Genomic DNA, 18,028 nt, shown 5'->3' with positions numbered 1-18,028 from the left:
TACACACTGTCCTTACTAACATCACATCCACTCTAAAAGGAGCCTCAGCATCTTCCTCACTGGTGCATGCATCTGCACACATGTACAGACATATGCACACGGCTTCCACCATGCATCAGGGGGCACATACGATGGCAATTAGAGAAGACTGACATGGGTGGGAAGGGGCCAAAGCGGGGAGGGTCTGCGCCACAGTCGCAGAGCCAGCTTTGAGTTGACAAGCGGTCGTCCCCGCTTTGAAAATACCTATGGCCAATCCACACTGCTGAGAATGTCTGCCCAGTCCTGTTGTGTTTTTGTCTGTTCCCATCTGGCTTCCTCAACCATACCCCTAGTGTTGCACCTCCTCCCAGTCTGAAAATGTTTCCCCCATTACTCCAGGACTCACTTCCCTCCTACAGTCGAATTCTGACTCCCATCTTCCTCTGTGCACCCATGCCAGCACGGTGCCCAGCAAAATGCAAGGTTCTTCCATACACAGGATCCACCTGGAAGCAACAGTGTCTATTCCTCCTTAACACGTGTCCTTTGGAGCACAGCTTACGGTTGTGAAATATCGAAAACAACTCAAAAGATCATATTGCAAACATTTAAAAATAAATCACACTTTGTTATCATTTTTCAGTCGCTAAGTCCTGTCCAACTCTTTGTGACTCCGTAGACTGCAGCATGCCAGGCTCCTCTCTCCTTCACTATCTCCTAGAGTTTGCTCAAATTCATGTCCATTGAGTCGATGATGCCGTCCAACCATCTCATCCTCTGTCGTCCCCTTCTCCTCCTGCCTTCAGTCTTTCCCAGCATCAGGGTCTTCTCCAATGAGTCTGCTCTTTGCATCTGATGGCCAAAGTACTGAAGCTTCAGCATTACGCTAGTGGTTGCCTAGCGCTGGGAGTGAGGAAGAGGATTGGAAGTGATGGGTAAAGAGCATGAGGTTTCTCTTTGGGGGGGTGGAAATGCTCTAAAATTTTTGTGACGGTTGCACAACTCTGTGACTATACCAAACACCACCGAGTTGTACACTTTAAACGGATGAATCATATGCTTTGTGAATTGTATTTCAATAAGGCTGTGACCAAAAGCAATTAGGTTCTATTCTCATGATGAAATATCACATAACAGATGAAATGTGAGATTGTGAAGATCCTATTGACCCCCAGGCCCACAAGAGCTTGTGTTTCGATTTGCGTTGGCTCCTGCCTTTCCAGTGTGTCTTCTTGCTTCTACACTTACCTGTTCATCGTTTAGACTCAGCTTCTGCTACAACTTATTTTATTATTGGACCTCACTCTAGGGTTGGCAATGACTTTTGGACTGAAATGCACGGCCTTGGAATTCATGAATATTTGGATTTGATTTCCTTTCTGGGCCATTCAAGAGCCTTGAGCAAGCCAACGGAAACAGCGACTTTGCCTAAGGGATACACTGCATTCCTGTCATCACGATGTTGTGTCCCTGCCCTGCCCAGGGCCAGCCTAGGGCAAAGTCACACAGGTGCTCAGGGCACAACATTTAAGGGGGAGTGCAAGTGCAGAGTCAGCCCCGGAGTCAGTTTCTCTTTAAGAGAGAGGGCGAGAGGCAACCAAGTTAGAGAAATTTAAAGAGATACTCACTCTGAGATGTAGATCTGCGCTTGCTTGAACCTGAGAGTAGGTGCCTCCTTATGCTGGGCCCAGAGTGTCTCTGATCCCCGGAACCCAGAAGGTAACAAATCAGATATTGGACAAGCAGCGTGAATGTATGCGACCAGTTAATGATTTCTATTCTTTTGTTAACACCTTCATAATAATACTTTTTCAGCTAACAGATTAGGCACACTTAGCAGTTTTCACTTTGTTAAAATTTTAAATCCCAAATTTAATCCTATTTCATTGAGCAAACTTTATTTTAAGGTCATAGTCAGCAGCACCAACATCTAATTTTTACTTTTTGATAAAAATGCAACAGATAAGATAGGTCCTTGGATAGTTCCTTAAAAGTATGTTTCTCTTGCTAGGGCCATTGAAGAAATATATCACCCATCTCCTGACCGCACTTAAGGAATTGCAGATTGTTCCAATGGTCAGCTCCAGTTCCATAGAAACTGCCCACATATAATTTATACCAGAAGAGTAGAGCATGCAGGCTGTCTCCACAAATCACTTCTTTTTATGAAAAATTATCTCTTCCATTCTACTTGGCTTTGGATGGGACTTCCCTGACAGTCCAGTGGTTAAGAATCCACCTTTCCAATGCAGGGGAATCTGGGTTCCATCCCTGGTTGGAGCACTAAGAATCCACATGCCTTGCAGCCAAAATTCCAAAATATTTTTTAAAAAGACAAAATCAGAAATAATACTGTACTTGGTTTTAGTGTCATTTGGAATCTCACCCTTTCCTGGCTTTAAAGATTATCATGTGACCTGGCCTGGTCAATCCCTATTGATTATATGCCTCTATCCAGGGGGCACATCCTGGAGCACAGAATCAGCCAGAATCCTGCATGAAATCTGACATGTGCACCCAGTAGAGGTGGTGTTGACTCTGTTCTTGCAAGATTCTCAAGCTTAAAGCTTATCTTTATGAGACCCTGTGAGCCAGCAGCTGCCAGTGGTCTTCCTTGCCACCGTGTTCTGCTGGAGAATAAAATCACTGCTGAGATGAGCAGGGTCAAAAGACAGGGGTAGAGACTGTGTCCCGTGGTGTGCCAGCTGTGTCTGAAATGTGGTATCCCTGGACTCTCACATAATGAGACACTTGGGGGTGGGAGTTTTGTCTTGCTTTGCTTGAGGCAATCTGAGTTGTATTTTTGTCAGTTTAGGTTGCAACTAAAGACAGCCTAGAGCAATAAGCAAATTGAGGTCAAGATCTTATTCACTCAGTCTTTCTTTCATTAATTATTTTTTTTGCCATGCTGGATCTTCATTGCTGCTCCGGCTTTTCTCCAGCTGTGTTACACAGCCTTCTCATTGCAGCGGCTTCTCTTGTTTCGAAGCACAGACTCTAGGTGCTTGGGCTTCAGTCGTCGCGGCTCCCAGACTCCAGAGCACAGGCTCAGTAGTTGTGGTGCATGGGCTGCACAGCTCTGAGGCACGAGGGATCTTCTCGGATCAGGGATCAAATCCATTTTTCCTGCATTGACAGGTTCTTTGCCAGTGAACCACCAGGGAAGCCCCCATTCCGTATTTCTAATGCTCTGTCTTTCTTGACGTCTTCATTTTCTTTTCTTCTACTTCCTGTATTTTCACCATCAGCAGCATTCTCTTTCTTTCTCAACTCGGTAAGTCCCAGGCCAGGCTGTATCTGTGATCACCTAGGCCTTTCCTGAGGGATCATTAGAATATCTGGCTTCACACATGGGGTTCTGAATTCACAGTATTGTGATGTATACACTAACCTGTTCATTTCCTCCAATGAGTAAAAGCTCTATTGCTCAGTTCCTCCAGAGAGAAAGTCATCAGCCATGACGATGCGTGGCTAAGGTTCTTGAGGCTGTAACAATGTGATGACTGCTAGAATGTAGGTCATTTCTACCCAGTATATAGTTAATTGGCAATGACATTTATTAGCTGAAAGCATGCTTGGCAGAGCTATCTAATTCAGCATACGTGTAAATAGAAGCAAAATATGCACCCCAAGAGTCTCGTAATTTTTATCTTGTCTTCCAAGATTTTTCAGTAGATTAGTGTACATTTGCTTGCTTCAATAGGAACAATGTGAAGATACACAGATGCATTTTTGGAGGAATGGAAATAAATGCTAAATGTTTGCAATGAATGTTTGAGAAGCCAGATCAGTAAACCCTCTCATTTAATAATCTCAAACAAATGTGGATATCCTTGTAGATCAATGAAAAATCTTTCCTCTTTACATACAAAATGGATTTTCTTAAAGACTACAAGATTTATTTAAACACAACATTTAAGGCCACAACAGTCATGAAGCTAAAAAAAAAAAAAAGATCATCTAATTATTCCTGAGGATAATGTGTTCAGTCATGTCTGATTGTGTGACCCCATGGACTGTAACCCACCAGACTCCTCTGTCCATGGAATTTTTTAAGCAACAATACTGGAATAGGTTGCCATTTCCTCCTCCAAGGGATCTTCCCCACTGAGGGATCGAACCCACATCTCCTGTCTGCTGAGCCATCAGGGAAGCATAATTAAAGATCTTAAATTTCCAAGAGAAGGGAGTGGACATTCTATTCCACACCATTCTGCAGGAAGCACACATGGATCTCTGGAGAAGGGACCAAGCAGGAGATTAGCTGTGCGTGAAAACTTAGAAAAGAATCTTTTCATGGGGCCAGTTGATTAAGACTATTTGGCTAGATAAAGGCTGCAAGCAGAGGAGTCAGTTAAAGGAACTGAGATTCTGAGTCAAAAGTAGGAAGAGAACCGACTAAATGACCTGGAATACCAAGCTAAGGATTGTGGAACAAGTGGAGACTCTGGGGCCAGGTCTAATGTACGAACAGTAGTGTTTTAGCAAGATAAATCTGGCTGCAGAGAGCAGTAGATAACAGATGGACTGAAATGATGGGGTGCCGGGAGCCAGCATGGGGAATCCTGCCCATAGCAAAGGTCATGAGGAAAGGGGCCTGACAAAATGCAAAGGCGGGATCAGGCCTCAGGGGTCCCCCTGGATTTTCTCGAGCATCTACCCCCAAAACCAAAATCTGTCTGCCTTACTATATTATGCCTTTCACCAACTCCTCTGAAATTAACAGGGGGCTATCCCCCACCACCTTTTTCTGGAAAAAGTTAGTTCAGAGCTTTTAGATAATAAATCTCCTGGGCATAATAAGAGTGCTTCAATCCAGAAACCCCTCTGATGGCTTTCTAGCCTGCCTGACAGGTTTGTCCAGCCGGACTCTTACAGCTACACATGTGATTGTTTACAGCCTCCCGACCACGAGAGGCACAGGAAGCTTAAAACATCCTAGGAATGTAGGGGCTTCCGAGGAGTCCAAATCAGTAGAATTGGACAGATTAAGGGTTTCATTGTTGAGCCAATACTTGCTGCCAAGTTTTCATATCTTTTATTTGTTGATATAGTTGGTATGTAGACAAAACAGGTAGTAGCCCTGGTATTAGCAACATTAGATCTTTGAGTTAAGTACCTTCTTTGTTATAACCCACTGCATCTTTGTTCTTCAGGGATGTAACTTTATTTAGTGGTTTGAGGGTGATACAGATTAAAGAAAATCACTTCGGGGAAAATGAGATTAACATTCCTTAAGGAAGAGGGCCATAACGTGTTAACAGGCCTCTTGGCCAGAAGATAATGTAAATCACCTGAGACCTTTTGTATACAGAAAGATATGCAGAAAGAAAGCCTGGTATCGATAAGGGTCAGGACTGCTGCCCCTGCATGACTCTGCATCTTCCATTATGTAAAACTTAGGGTATATAAGCACCTTTTGAAAATAAAGTTATGGGGGTTTTTGCACAAGCTTGGCCTCCCCCGTGTTGACTCTCTCTCTCTCTTTCTCCCTCTCCCTCCCTCTCCTTTTCAGGCTGATCCCTTGGAACACAGAGGCTCTCCGTGTCTACTTATTTGCCCGGGCCTCTAAGACCCACGTGAGAGGGAACCCAAGGCGGGGCACCCTCCGCTATTCAAGCAGGTGCCTGTGACCTACGTAGACAGTGCAAGTCTCTTGTCTTGAGACTTTATTAGCTTTCCATGTAAACCAAGGAATATCAGCCTCTTTTCTCCTCTATTTTCTCACTACATTATTCTTTCCTAATCACTCTTTATATCTCTAACTAAATAATTCTTTCCTAATCACCGACTCCATCCCCGCTTCGAATTGCCCTGGATCCACCGGGGCTGGACCCCGGCAATGGGGGATGCATCAAAACTGGATGGGTCTGCATGGTCAGCTGAGTCAGGTACCACCAGGCTTGTGAGCCAGGGAACCCCTGAGCTCCATGGCATGAATCGCTGGCTTGTGTGAGAGACAGGTGAGACTGTGCTTGAGCCCCTGGAGATGGAAGTGTGAACCAGAGAGGAAGGCAGCAAGATCTTTCTTCTCCAGCCCAACCCTGAAAACAGGACACAGGACTGCAAGCAGATCATAGAAGAACTTCTTCTGGGAGGGACTTTGCAAGGATCTGAGGAACTGGGTGAAATATGATTAGGAAAGAGACCTCACCTTCCTCTTGGACCTGGTCACCAGCCACTGTCGAGAGGAGAGGAGACGTTGTGTGAGTGTTGCAAGGAAGGGGGACGGACACCTTCCAGGGCCTGAAACTGGACTCCTGCCTAACACTCAGAAATGAATTGTCCAAGGAGACATATGTGCTAACAAAGCAAGAGATTTTATTGGGAAAGGGTACCCAGGTGGAGAGCAGTAGGGTGAGAGAACCCAGGAGAACTGCTCTGCCATGTGGCTCACAGTCTCGGGTTTTTTGGTGATGGCATTAGTTTCCGGGTTGTCTTTGGCCAATCATTCTGACTCAGAGTCCTTCCTGGTGGTGCATGCCTTGTTCAGCCAAGATGGATGCCAGAGACAAGGATTCTGGGAGGTGCTCAGACATGTGCCTCTTTTTGACCTTTGCTGGATTTTTCCAGTTGGTGGTGGCTTATTAGCTCCGTGTTCCTTACCAGGACCTCCTGTCGTAAAACAACTCATGCAAATGGTTACTGTGGTGCCTGGCCAGGGTGGGGGGCTTCAGTCAGTGTGCTTCCCCTAACATGGGGGCTGATGATTATACAGTCAAACGAATACAGAATTACAGTAAGGTAGAATACAAAAGTGAATGCCTATTTTGAATGAAATGAGAAGTTGCAGTAAATAAATAACCAGCAAAATCACAAAATCCAGAGTAACAATATTTTATTAACTGCCTGATGTGTTTCTGTAATGATTTTCTTTTCTCAAGGTTTTTTTTTTTTTTTTTCAGTTGTACACTCTTCTTGCCTTTTCAATCTGTCAACAACTTTATAATTGGCTTCCCTGATGACGCAGATGGTAAAGAATTTGCCTGTAATGCAGGAGACCCAGGCTGGATTCCTGTGTTGGAAAGATCCCCTGGAGAAGGAGATGGCTACCCCCTCCAGTATTCTTGCCTGGTGAATCTCATGGACTGAGGAGCCTGGCAGCTGCAAAGGGTCTCAAAGAATTCTCATTATTTTTTCAATCTGTTAACAACCTTTTAATAGCATTTTCTACAGAAAGAAAAAAAAATGAGTTACTTTCTCTTGTAACCTCGTTGCACAAAATCAGTTTAAAAAATATGTATCAATAGTTTAGGAAAGTTTCAGCTTCTCAAATCTTAATTGATAATGTCATATAAATTTTCAGAAGTGTTATCAAATTTGGGGATAGTTCTATAAAACATTTAATATGAGCTGTCAGAAATATTTTGGGGTATTTCAGCATATCTAATCTATTAAATTATGATAAATATTTTTTGAATTGACATTAGTAAGCTTGTCACAAACTATATATATATTCCACTAAATACAAATTAAATGTATCCCCAACTCACCTTCTGTTTAGAGGATCTCTAAGGTACCCACAGACTCCAGCATCACCTGACGTAAGAGACAGAGGGGAAGCTGAAGTAGAGACAGACAGCAATCTTAACTAACTGTTCTCAAAGCATCTTAGTTTAGCAGATTTTCAAATACATATGACCATGTAAATACAAAGCTAGGACATCTCCAGTATCTTCAAAAGGTCTCTGTGCAAACAAAACTGTTTCATTAGCTTCACAGGGAAGCCATCTCTGGCTGCAACTTTACTTGCTGGGGAGAAGGATGGCCAGGCATGAGATGATGAGATCAAGGAGCAGCAGAGCCGCCCAGAGCAGACTCACAAAGAGAATATGTGACTCACTCACCAGAAATCCTGGGAGGGGCCTGTGGGTGGGTTGCAGTCCCAGCTATGCAGATGGAGATAACAAGACAATGGCAGGTTTTATCACCATGAACGTGAAACTTGTAGAAACTCAAGATACAATCACGACAAACCCAGTGAGGCCTTAGAGCTGAAATCATCATTGTCATGGGCTTCCCAGATGATGCTAGGGGCAAAGAACCCACCTGCCAATGCGGGAGACATGAGATCGATGCGGGATCGATCCCTGGGTTGGGAAGATCCCCTGAAGAAGGAAATGGCAACCCACTCCAGTATTTTTGCCTGGAGAATCCCATAGACAGAAGCAAGCTACAGTCCACAGGGTCGCAAAGAATTGGACACAGCTGAAACGACTGAGCATGCATGTACACATCACTGTCACAAAGAAATGTAAGAAAGAAATAGATTCATGTAACCGTGCAAACAAGAATATTTACAAGAGCTTTGGCTGAGCAGAGAGCAAGAGGAGGGCTGTTTCATTCTGACATTGTGGAGAGGGTCATGGGTGAAAGCATCCTGGCTGCTGAACCCAGTCATTGGGGAAAAGTAGCTCTCGGGAAGAGTGGCCTCCCACAGACTCCCTGATGGATTCGCAGTGCAGCCTGGGTCTGCCCTGTTCTTGGAGATCTGCCAGCCATTCCTCATGGTCACTGTGCTCAGATGATGCTAAAGCGCTGCTTGTGTCCCACAGCGAGTGACATAGAGCAATCTGGAGCCAGACTGACTGAGTTCCTGGCTCCTTCACTTACTATGGGGACTTTCAGAAAGTTAATTGGCATCTCTGAACCTCAGTTTCCACAGCTGTAAAATAAGGATAAAGGAGTATCAGGGCTGTCATGAGAATTAACTGGAGCAATAAACATGGAGTCATTCAGTAGCTGTTGCAACCATCTCTGAAGCTCTTGCTCTTCACATAAGTAATAACTCTGGGGTGTTTCCTGCAGGTCTGGCAGTGTTCTAGGCAGCACAGGTCTGGGACTTCATCAGTGCAGAGCTCAGGCTTCTGCTGGGTGAGTGGGTGAGTGTGTGTGTGTGTGTGTGTGTGTGTGCACGCACACATGTGCACATGCACTGGAGGGCAGGCTCTTCCTCTCCCTTGGGATGTGAGTGGGAAAGCAGAGAGTAGACTGTTGAGACAACCATCTTATATCTGAGGGCAGCCATCTTCCATCCAAGGGCAGCCATCTTATTTTTCTGATGTAAAGAACTGAGAATTGGGTTTCATATGGTTTACACAACAGGTTGCTAATTACTTAGTAAAGGTAGATGTACATGCAATTCATGGCCTTGTAGGGAAGGGTTACCTGTACTTTTCTTGCGTGTCTGTGAAGACGTCTCTATTTCAATCACGTCAATTAGGATCCATGATTTCTATCGATTGCAATTATGAAGATCCATCAGGGTTTTAACAAAATGCCAGTTTAGTCCTTAAAAATAACTGGAACAACTATATAAAATTTAAAATGATCTTGTCTTTGTCATTGTTGTTCATTCATTCAGTTGTGTCCAATTCTTTGCAGCCCCATGGACTGTAGCATGCCAGCTTCCCTGCCCATCACCGTCTCCCAGAGTTTGCTCAAACTCATGTCCATTGAATTGGTGATGCCATCCAACCATCTCAACTTCTGTTGTCCCCTTCTGCTCCTGTCTTCAATCTTTCCCAGAATCAGGCTCTTTTCCAATGAGTTGGCTCTTCACATGAAGTGGCCAAAGCATTGGAGTCTCAGCATCAGTCCTTCCAATGAATATTAAGGGTTGATTTCCTTTAGAATTGACTGGTTTGATTTCCTTGCTGTCCAAGGGACTCTCAAGACTCTTCTCCAGCATCACAGTTTGAAAGTATCAATTCTTCAGCACTCAACCTTCTTTGTAGTCCAATTCTCACATCTTTACATAACAACTGGAGAGACCATAGCTTTAACTCTATGGACCTTTGTTGGCAAAGCGATATCTCTGCTTTTTAATATGCTGTCTAGGTTTGTCATAGCTTTTCTTCCAAGGAGCAAGCGTCTTTTAATTTCAGTCAATGTCTGCAGTCAATGTCCACAGAGATTTTGAACCCCAAGAAAATAAAGTCTGTCACTGTTTTTATTTTTTCCCCCATCTATTTTCCATGAAATATCAATAACCTCGGTACACAGATGACTCCATCCTTCTGGCAGAAAGTGAAGTAGAACTAGAGCCTCTTAATGAAAGTGAAAGAGAAGACTAAAGAAGCTGGCTTAAAACTCAACATTCAGAAAACTAAGATCATGGCATATGGTCCCATCACTTCATGGCAAATAGATGGGGAAGCAATGGAAACAGTGAGAGACTTTATTTTGGGAGGCTCCAAAATCACTGCAGATGGTGACTGCAGCCATGAAATTAAAAGACGTCTGCTCCTTGGAAGGAAAGTTATGACCAACCTAGACAGCATATTAAAAAGCAGAGACATTACTTTGCCAACAAAGTTCTGTCTAGTCAAAGCTATGGTTTTTCAAGTAGTCATGTATGGTTGTAAGAGGTGGACTCTAAAGAGAACTGAGCACTGAAGAATTGATGCTTTTGAACTGAGTTATTGGAGAAGACTCTTGAGAGTCCCTTGAACTGCAAGGAGTTCCAACCAGTCAATCCTAAAAGAAGTCAGTCTTGATTATTCATTGGAAGGACTGATGCTGAAGCTGAAACTCCGATCGTTTGGCCATCTGATGTGAAGAACTGATTCATTTGAAAAGACCCTGATGCTAGGAAAGATTGAAGGTGGAGGAGAAGGGGACGACAGAGGATGAGATGGTTGGATGCCATCACCGACTTGACGGACATGAGTTTGAGCAAGCTGCAGGAGTTGGTGATGGATAGGGAGGGCTGGTGTGCAACAGTCCATGGGGTCGCAGAGTCGGATGTGACCGAACTACTAAACTGAACTGATTTTCCATGAAGTGATGGGACCAGATGCCATGATCTTCCTTTTTGTGATGTTGAGTTCTAAGCCAGCTTTTTTACTCCCCTCTTTCACCTTCATCAAGAGGCTGCTTAATTCCTTTTCACTTTCTGCCATTAGGGTGGTGTCATCTACATATCTGGGGTTATTGATCCTGTCTTACTATAATACAATGCTGTATTGTATTCAATACTTTAACGAGTCCCCAAACACTTACTTAATAGTGACCTGCAGGAATGTTTTACATCAATGAACACTCGTAAGTTGTCATTGCATATTTATGTTTGGGGCTACTTAGAATTTTCCATTATTTCTCACTTTGCATTCATTTGCTCCAGTTAATTTGGGAGCCGAAGGCCAATACCTGTTGAATACTCTCAGCGGCCTACTGTCCTAGTTTCCCCAGATGAAGACAGTGCCAGGTACACGACCACTTCACAGACGGGGGCCTAAGAGGCGGCAAAGAGCTGTAACCAGAGGGACCGGACCTCTACCCCCAACCACCCCACTGTCCTGTCATCATCTTTGCCAGCAGCGCTAAGTGCCCCCAGTATCAGCAAGTGGGGTACCGTGTATCCAATATTACACCGACTGTCATACTGTTAGACAAACCTTTTATCAAGAGAGATTTCTCTTTCAATTGCAATATAGAATAAAGAATGCATAGTGTATAATTGCCCAAGTTTACAGCAAAGGAACTTATATTTAAGTCAAGCCCAATAATTAAATGTAAACCCTTAAGACATATCTCCTTAAATGCTACTCTTTGTGCTTTTCTGTAATTAACACACACAGATATATACAGGCACATATCCTCACTCTGAATATTGATGGAAGAAAGAAGGAATTAAGAATTCTGCCAGTAAACATTGTGTTTCCGAAGAGCTCAAAAAAAAAAAAAAAAAAACCATTAAAACAATGTTTTCCAGCATTTGGCTTCATGTTTGTTTCTGAGAATCCATTAAGATCTCAAATGCGAGTGGATTCTGACTCGAGAGGCAGTTATTTGGTGAAGTGGGTTTTCATTCATTTTGGAGTGATACTCGTCAAAATCACCTCCAGAAAATGGCTTTCCAGAGACTGCCAAAGGAAAGAGCATTGTACAGCCTTTCTGAAGCATATTTTATGTTCAACAATCCTAACCTGGATGGTTGTTTTAGAAACATACACAGCACAGGTGGCCATTGAATCTCCCGTTTCACTCAGCAGTCTCTGGTGAGAAAAGCGCAGGAGAGCGTTAGGACCCAGGGGACTCAGGACCACAGGTAAGGGGGCAGATGTCTACGGGGAAGAACAGCAAAGCCCTGCTTCTCCTAAACTGATCAGCTCAAGACACCTGCTACTTGATGACTGGCTGAAAGTTCTCCTGAAACAAATGCCAGCCCTTCACACCAGAACCACGTATGCAACTCTGTGTTTATTTTTATAGCAAAACCAAAAGGCTGCCACTGTTTGTTTGGCAGAATCCAGGCCAACACAGCATTTGGCTTTGAGAAAAGTTAGGTAGTTTCTTCCTCAGCAGAGGGCTGTAAGGGTGGATAATGCTGCAGTGAATTGTCCCCTGGGCAGGGGCCAGTCCCCCCAAGTCCTGGCTAGCTCCTCAGGAGACCAGGACCCCCAGGAGAAACAGCACCAAAGAGCAAATATCCCCCATGCTAGGACCACCAGGCCCATAGGCAGAGTCTTTGGAAGCTTTGAACAGACACGAGAGGTTTTCTTTTTAATTTATTAATTACTTTGCCTGCACCAGGCCTTGGTCTCAGCACACAGGACCTTTTTAGTTGTGGCGTCCAGGCTCTAATTCCCTGCCCAGGTTCAAACGCGGGCTCCCTGCATGGGAAGCACGGAGGCTTAGCCCCTGGACAGCCAAGGAAGTCCCACATGAGAGTTAGTCACCACTTCAATAATCTGCCTAAAAATAAACAAGTATGCTTTGCAGGAGAACATGTCCCGCATGGAACTCTGGCTGTACTTGTGGAGCGCAGCTGAGATGTGAGATAGTCCCTCCTTCTCCCGTCCTCAGTACTGGGTAGGGAAGAAGAGAGAAAAATCCATAGGATTAGACAGTCAACTATGATCACAGGAACTGAAACCCTATCCTCTTCAGATCACTCACAAAGCCAACCATCGCATGCAGAGGTCTGAGAAGATCTGCAGTGAAGAGCTAACCACTTCCAAACTTCCGTGACAAAGAAGCCCACGTTCGTGTCCTAAGGCTCTCGGGGTCGCAAGGTCACCTCAGATGGAAGACCTGGTATGGCCAGTCCAGGGTCCTTTCCTTTCCCTCCAGTTGACCTCCGCAGACAGAGGCTTTGACACTGAAGGCTTTTCTGGCCATTCAAGGCATTAATAAACTTGAACCAAATACTCAAAAACCCTACACCAGAAACTATAGTCAATATCTTGTAATGAACTATAATGGGAAAAAAACCTTTTTTAGAATATACATAAATATATAATAATGGAATAGCTTTGTTGTACACCTGAAGCAAACACAACATTGTAAATTACCTATATTGTTGTTGTTGTTGAAGTCGCTCAGTCATGTCCGACTCTTTGAGACCCCAAGGACTCTAGCCCGCCAGGCTCCTCTGTCCATGGAATTCTCTAGGCAAGAATACCGGAGGGAGTTACCATTTTCTCCTCCAGGGGATCTTCCCAACCCAGGGATCAAACCCATTTCTCCTTCATTGCGGGCAGATTCTTTACCACTGAGCCACGAGGAGGGCCAAATTACCTATACATTAATCAAAAAGGAAAAGACTATACAATCCTATGTAGACTCCCTTGACAAAGTGAATACCCCTTTGGGAACACAGGTTTTCACCTCCTAAATTACATGTTCGCTCTCAAACAAACTAGCCCAGCTGTTGCCTGCTGGCCACAAGGAGTATCATTTGCTTTTTCCTCGAAATGACAGTTTTGTCCTGGAAAGGGGCCCTTTTTGTCAACAGGGACTATTTGCCTTCAGACTTTCTTCACACCTCTTGGGAAGCTGGGCCCCCCGGAGCCTCGGCATCGGCCTGGGTTCTGCGGAGGTGTCAAGGGCGAGTCCACCACACAGCTCAAGCTGTGGGCGAAGCAAGCGGAAGGAGAGAAAAGATGCTCACCTACTCTCCTGGGTCATCAGTGGCGTCAGGTTCTGTGTTCCTGATTAGAGGTGGTGGTGGGGGTGCTGTGGCCTTGAGCCTCACTTTGAAAATGACGGCTGCCCTGTGAAAAGCAGCAGGCCGGGGTCTGAGAAGGCGGACCCCACTGGGGGCCCTGTCCGGAGCCACAGAGCCTCAGGGCCTCTCCTCTCTTCCTCATCACCAGGAGGTCCTGGCTGGGCTGTCAGGGCGGATGACTCAGGCTCCAGGAATTCTTCGCTTTTCTTGCAAGTCCAGCCAAGGAGAGGAAACTCCCTTGCATCTGGCATCCTTCTGGGGGACTCGGGGACTGACGGGGGCGCGCTCTCCCAGACTGGGAGGGGAAGGGATGCTATTATTCTTTCGCAAAGCTGCAGATGTGTCTGTTTCCTGAGTGGCTGTGTATTCTTTGGAAACTGAAAATACCTACCTAGTGAGAGCAAACTTTCATTTAACCCAGAATGCACCTAATGCAGACTTGACTTTTAAATAAGAATGGGTCTGAGGATTGAGTTCTAAAGGCTTGGCATTCTTTGTTAATTTCCTTTTTATTGATGTATAGTGGATTTACAAGCTTGTTGATTTCTTAAACAAAATTTCCAATGGTTGATCTTAGGAACTTTCCAAAAGCATCTGTGATGGTTGCACATATCTAAAAATTCTCTTTTATATCCAATAAATTAAAAATAACATAGATATTTCTTAGAAAGCTGGCTCTGGTATCCTCTCGCTCACCATCAAACTAGAGGTCCATTCAAGGATGATGAGAGGGCTCAGCAAGCAGTGACACAGATTAAAGAAATCCTCACGCAAACCCCAAATCCATTGGGTTGGCCAAAATTTTCGTTTGGGTTTTTCCACAAGATGTTACAAAACATCCCAAACAAACTTTTTGGCCAACCCAGGAGTTCTGGAACCCAAGCTGGGAGGAGTTGCTGCAGGCCAGGGTTTCAGGACCACATGCCTGTCCGCTCTGTGCATCCTTGGCCACATTCCAGCCTGCACTGCTGATGGAGATAAAGGCCAACCAACAAGGTCTGCAAGTCCTTTCAAAGATGGAGCCATGGGCCTGTCCCCCTCCTCTGCTTCTGAGGACGCTCTAGGAATCCTAAGCCCACAGAGCGGAGCCCAGCATGGAAAAGAGGAGAGAACCTATGCAGGCCTCCTTCAGGCACACCCATAAAGCTTCAACAGTGGACAAGGTTTTTCCAGTGGTCATGTATGGATGTGTGAGTTGGACCATAAAGAAAGCTGAGCACCAAAGAATTGATGTTTTTGAAGTGTGGTGTTGGAGAAGACTCTTGAGAGTCCCTTGGACTGCAAGGAGATCCAACCAGTCTATTCTAAAGGAAATCAGTCCCAAATATTCATTGGAAGGACTGATGCTGAAGCTGAAACTCCAATAGTTGGGCCACCTGATGTGAAGAACTGACTCATTTGAAAAGACCCCGATGCTGGGAAAGATTGAAAGCAGAGGAGAAGGGGACAACAGAGGATGAGATAGTTGGATGGCATCACCGACTCGATGGACGTGAGTTTGAGTAAGCTGCAGGAGTTGGTGATGGACAGGGAGGCCTGGCGTGCAGCAGTCCATGGGGTCACAAAGAGTTGGACAAGACTGAGCAACTGAACTGAAACAAGGGCCAAACATTCTGGAGCTGACAAGGCAGGATGCTGAACACTTCCTAAGTCTTCATACAGCTATGATGCTGCTTGGGTGGCTGGTATCACGTTTTTATGGCTCTGAAAACCGTGGTTTTCATGGAGGGGAAGTGAGTTGCCCAGGTTCATACTACTGGGACCAATATATGTTCCTTCCAGCCCACAACCACATATTTGAACTAGAATGTGAGCAGTTTGGAGCTTAATTCAAATACCATTGGAGGACTAAACTGTTGACCTCTACGCGAAGCAACTTGAAATGATTAGTTAGTGTTAGTCACTCAGTCATGTCTGACTCTTTGCAACCCTATGGGCTGAAGCCTTACAGCCTCCTCTGTCCATAGGATTTTCAAAGCAAGAATGTTGGGGTGGGTTGCCATTTCCTTCTCCAGGGGATCTTCCCAACCCAGGGATTGAACCTGGATCTCCCACATTGCAGGCAGATTCTTTACCATCTGAGCCACCAGGGAAGTCTTATAACGATTGTCAACATTTAAAAACCTTACATTCTTTGGCAATTTCACTTACAGAAATTTATAGAACATACTCCCATGTGTTGAAACAATATGCGTCCAGGCACGTTCATTGTAGCATTATTTTTATTAAAAAATGGAGGGATTTCCCTGGCAGCCCAGAGGTTAAGACTTCACTTTCCAGTGCAGGAGGGCGCAAGTTCAATGTCTAGTTGGAGAGGGAGCTAGGAATCCATATGCATCAGGGCCAAGAAACCAAAACATAAAGCAGAGGCTATATTGTAACAAATTCAGTGAAGACTTTAAAAACGGTCCACATTATAAAAAAAAAAGAAAAACTGGAAAAAATAAATCAATCTCCTTGAAGAAACAATATCTAAATAAGAGCAGGCACATAAAAATAGAATCTATGCAGCCTTTTAAAGAAGAGAGAAGCTGATTGCTGGGCACTGATGTGAAATGAGCTCTAAGAGGCAGCCTTAAGTATCAGAGTAGAAAACTCCGGAAAGCATGTGGGGTTGTAGGTACACAAAAAGGGGTGAGGATATCCATGCTTGGGGTGCATTTGTTTATGCTTGAACCACCTCTAGGAAGTGATGCAAGGAACAGGAGACAGTGATTGCCAGTGGGCTCATGAACCGAGGGTGAGGTTGAATGGGGCCAGGGGAAGTTGCTGTTGAGTCGCTCACTTGTGTCTGACTCTGTGCAACCCCGTGGACTGTAGCCCGCCAGGCTCCTCTGTCCATGGGATTCTCCAGGCAAGAACCCTGGAGTGGGGTTGCCACTTCCTTCTCCAGGGGATCTTGCTGATCCAGGGATCAAACCTGCATCTCCTGCCTTGCAGGTGGATTCTTCCACTGCTGAGCCACCGGGGAAGCTCACCCCTTTTATACCTTCTGAGTTTTACACATATTGCCTATTTGAATTTTAAAAATACTTAAAGAAAAAAGGAAAGTCCTGGTTCATGAGCTTCAGCTGGCCCTCCAGGCCCATCCTGTGGTTTCACTGAACTGAGAGTAGCTTTACCACCAGGGCTCTGACAAGAGCAAACGAGTCTAAGAAGAGGTGCCTGGAATCCTGCTCCTGGATAGGACGATCAGGCTGCATGCATGAGCATTAAGGTGGCTCATGGAATCCCAAGTCACAACAGGCCTCCGTGTCCTGGAACCCAGAGCCCTTCCACAGTACCCCAACATGTACCTTTGGCTGGCCCACCTCCATCTAGGAAGTCGAGATACCCATAGCTCGTGTTTGCCATGAGCACTCGTGAGAAAGGCACAGGAAAAAGCCTTGCACTGGGCCTGGGCACGTAGTACATGTTCATTAAATATGGTCTTACTGAGTGTGAGCATTCCATATGGAACATTTCATACCAGAGGGGAGGGGGCGCCCTCTCCAGTGTTCTGCCCACTTCACCTGCCGTAAGCACTTCCCACTGATGCAGAGCTCTCATTTTCTTAACTGTGCACTTATTTTGCTTTGAAACTTTGAGATGCATAAATGTCAATGCAGATGAGCCTCTTCTGCACACAGTATGTTATTTTTCATGCAACTTTGTTTCAAGAGCTCAAATATTCAACCAAAGAAGTAAACTTTGAGGGGAGGGGTTGCTGTTGCAAACAATATACATCCAACCAGTCCATCCTAAAGGAGATCAGTCCTGGGTGTTCATTGGAAGGACTGATGCTGAAGCTGAAACTGCAGTACTTTGGCCACCTCATGCGAAGAGCTGACTCATTGGAAAAGACTCTGATGCTGGGAGGGATTGGAGGCAGGAGGAGAAGGGGACGACCGAGGATGAGATGGCTGGATGGCATCACCGACTCGATGGACATGAGTCTGAGTGAACTCAGGGAGTTGGTGACAAACAAGGAGGCCTGATGTGCTGCGATTCATGGGGTCGCAAAGAGTCAGACACGACTGAGCGACTGAGCTGAAATGTACATTGACAATGTGCATTTGATGACATTGACTCTGTATTCTAAAAATGAAACTA

General features: G+C 45.0%; 1 long non-coding RNA gene across 1 annotated transcript; it reads right to left on the bottom strand.

Annotated features, from left to right (window-relative positions):
- Positions 1-6,803: 6,803 nt before the first annotated feature.
- LOC132657797 (uncharacterized) lies at positions 6,804-14,068 on the bottom strand. The gene is made up of 3 exons (XR_009596468.1): positions 13,880-14,068; positions 13,281-13,376; positions 6,804-12,794 (listed from the first exon to the last, which is right to left on the bottom strand). It is a non-coding gene; the product is annotated as an uncharacterized LOC132657797 (long non-coding RNA).
- Positions 14,069-18,028: the final 3,960 nt, after the last annotated feature.

This window comes from Ovis aries, chromosome 1 (genome assembly GCF_016772045.2).
Source record: "Ovis aries strain OAR_USU_Benz2616 breed Rambouillet chromosome 1, ARS-UI_Ramb_v3.0, whole genome shotgun sequence".
NCBI classification, from domain to species: domain Eukaryota; kingdom Metazoa; phylum Chordata; class Mammalia; order Artiodactyla; family Bovidae; genus Ovis; species Ovis aries.
This window is presented reverse-complemented; position numbering and strand designations above follow the sequence as displayed.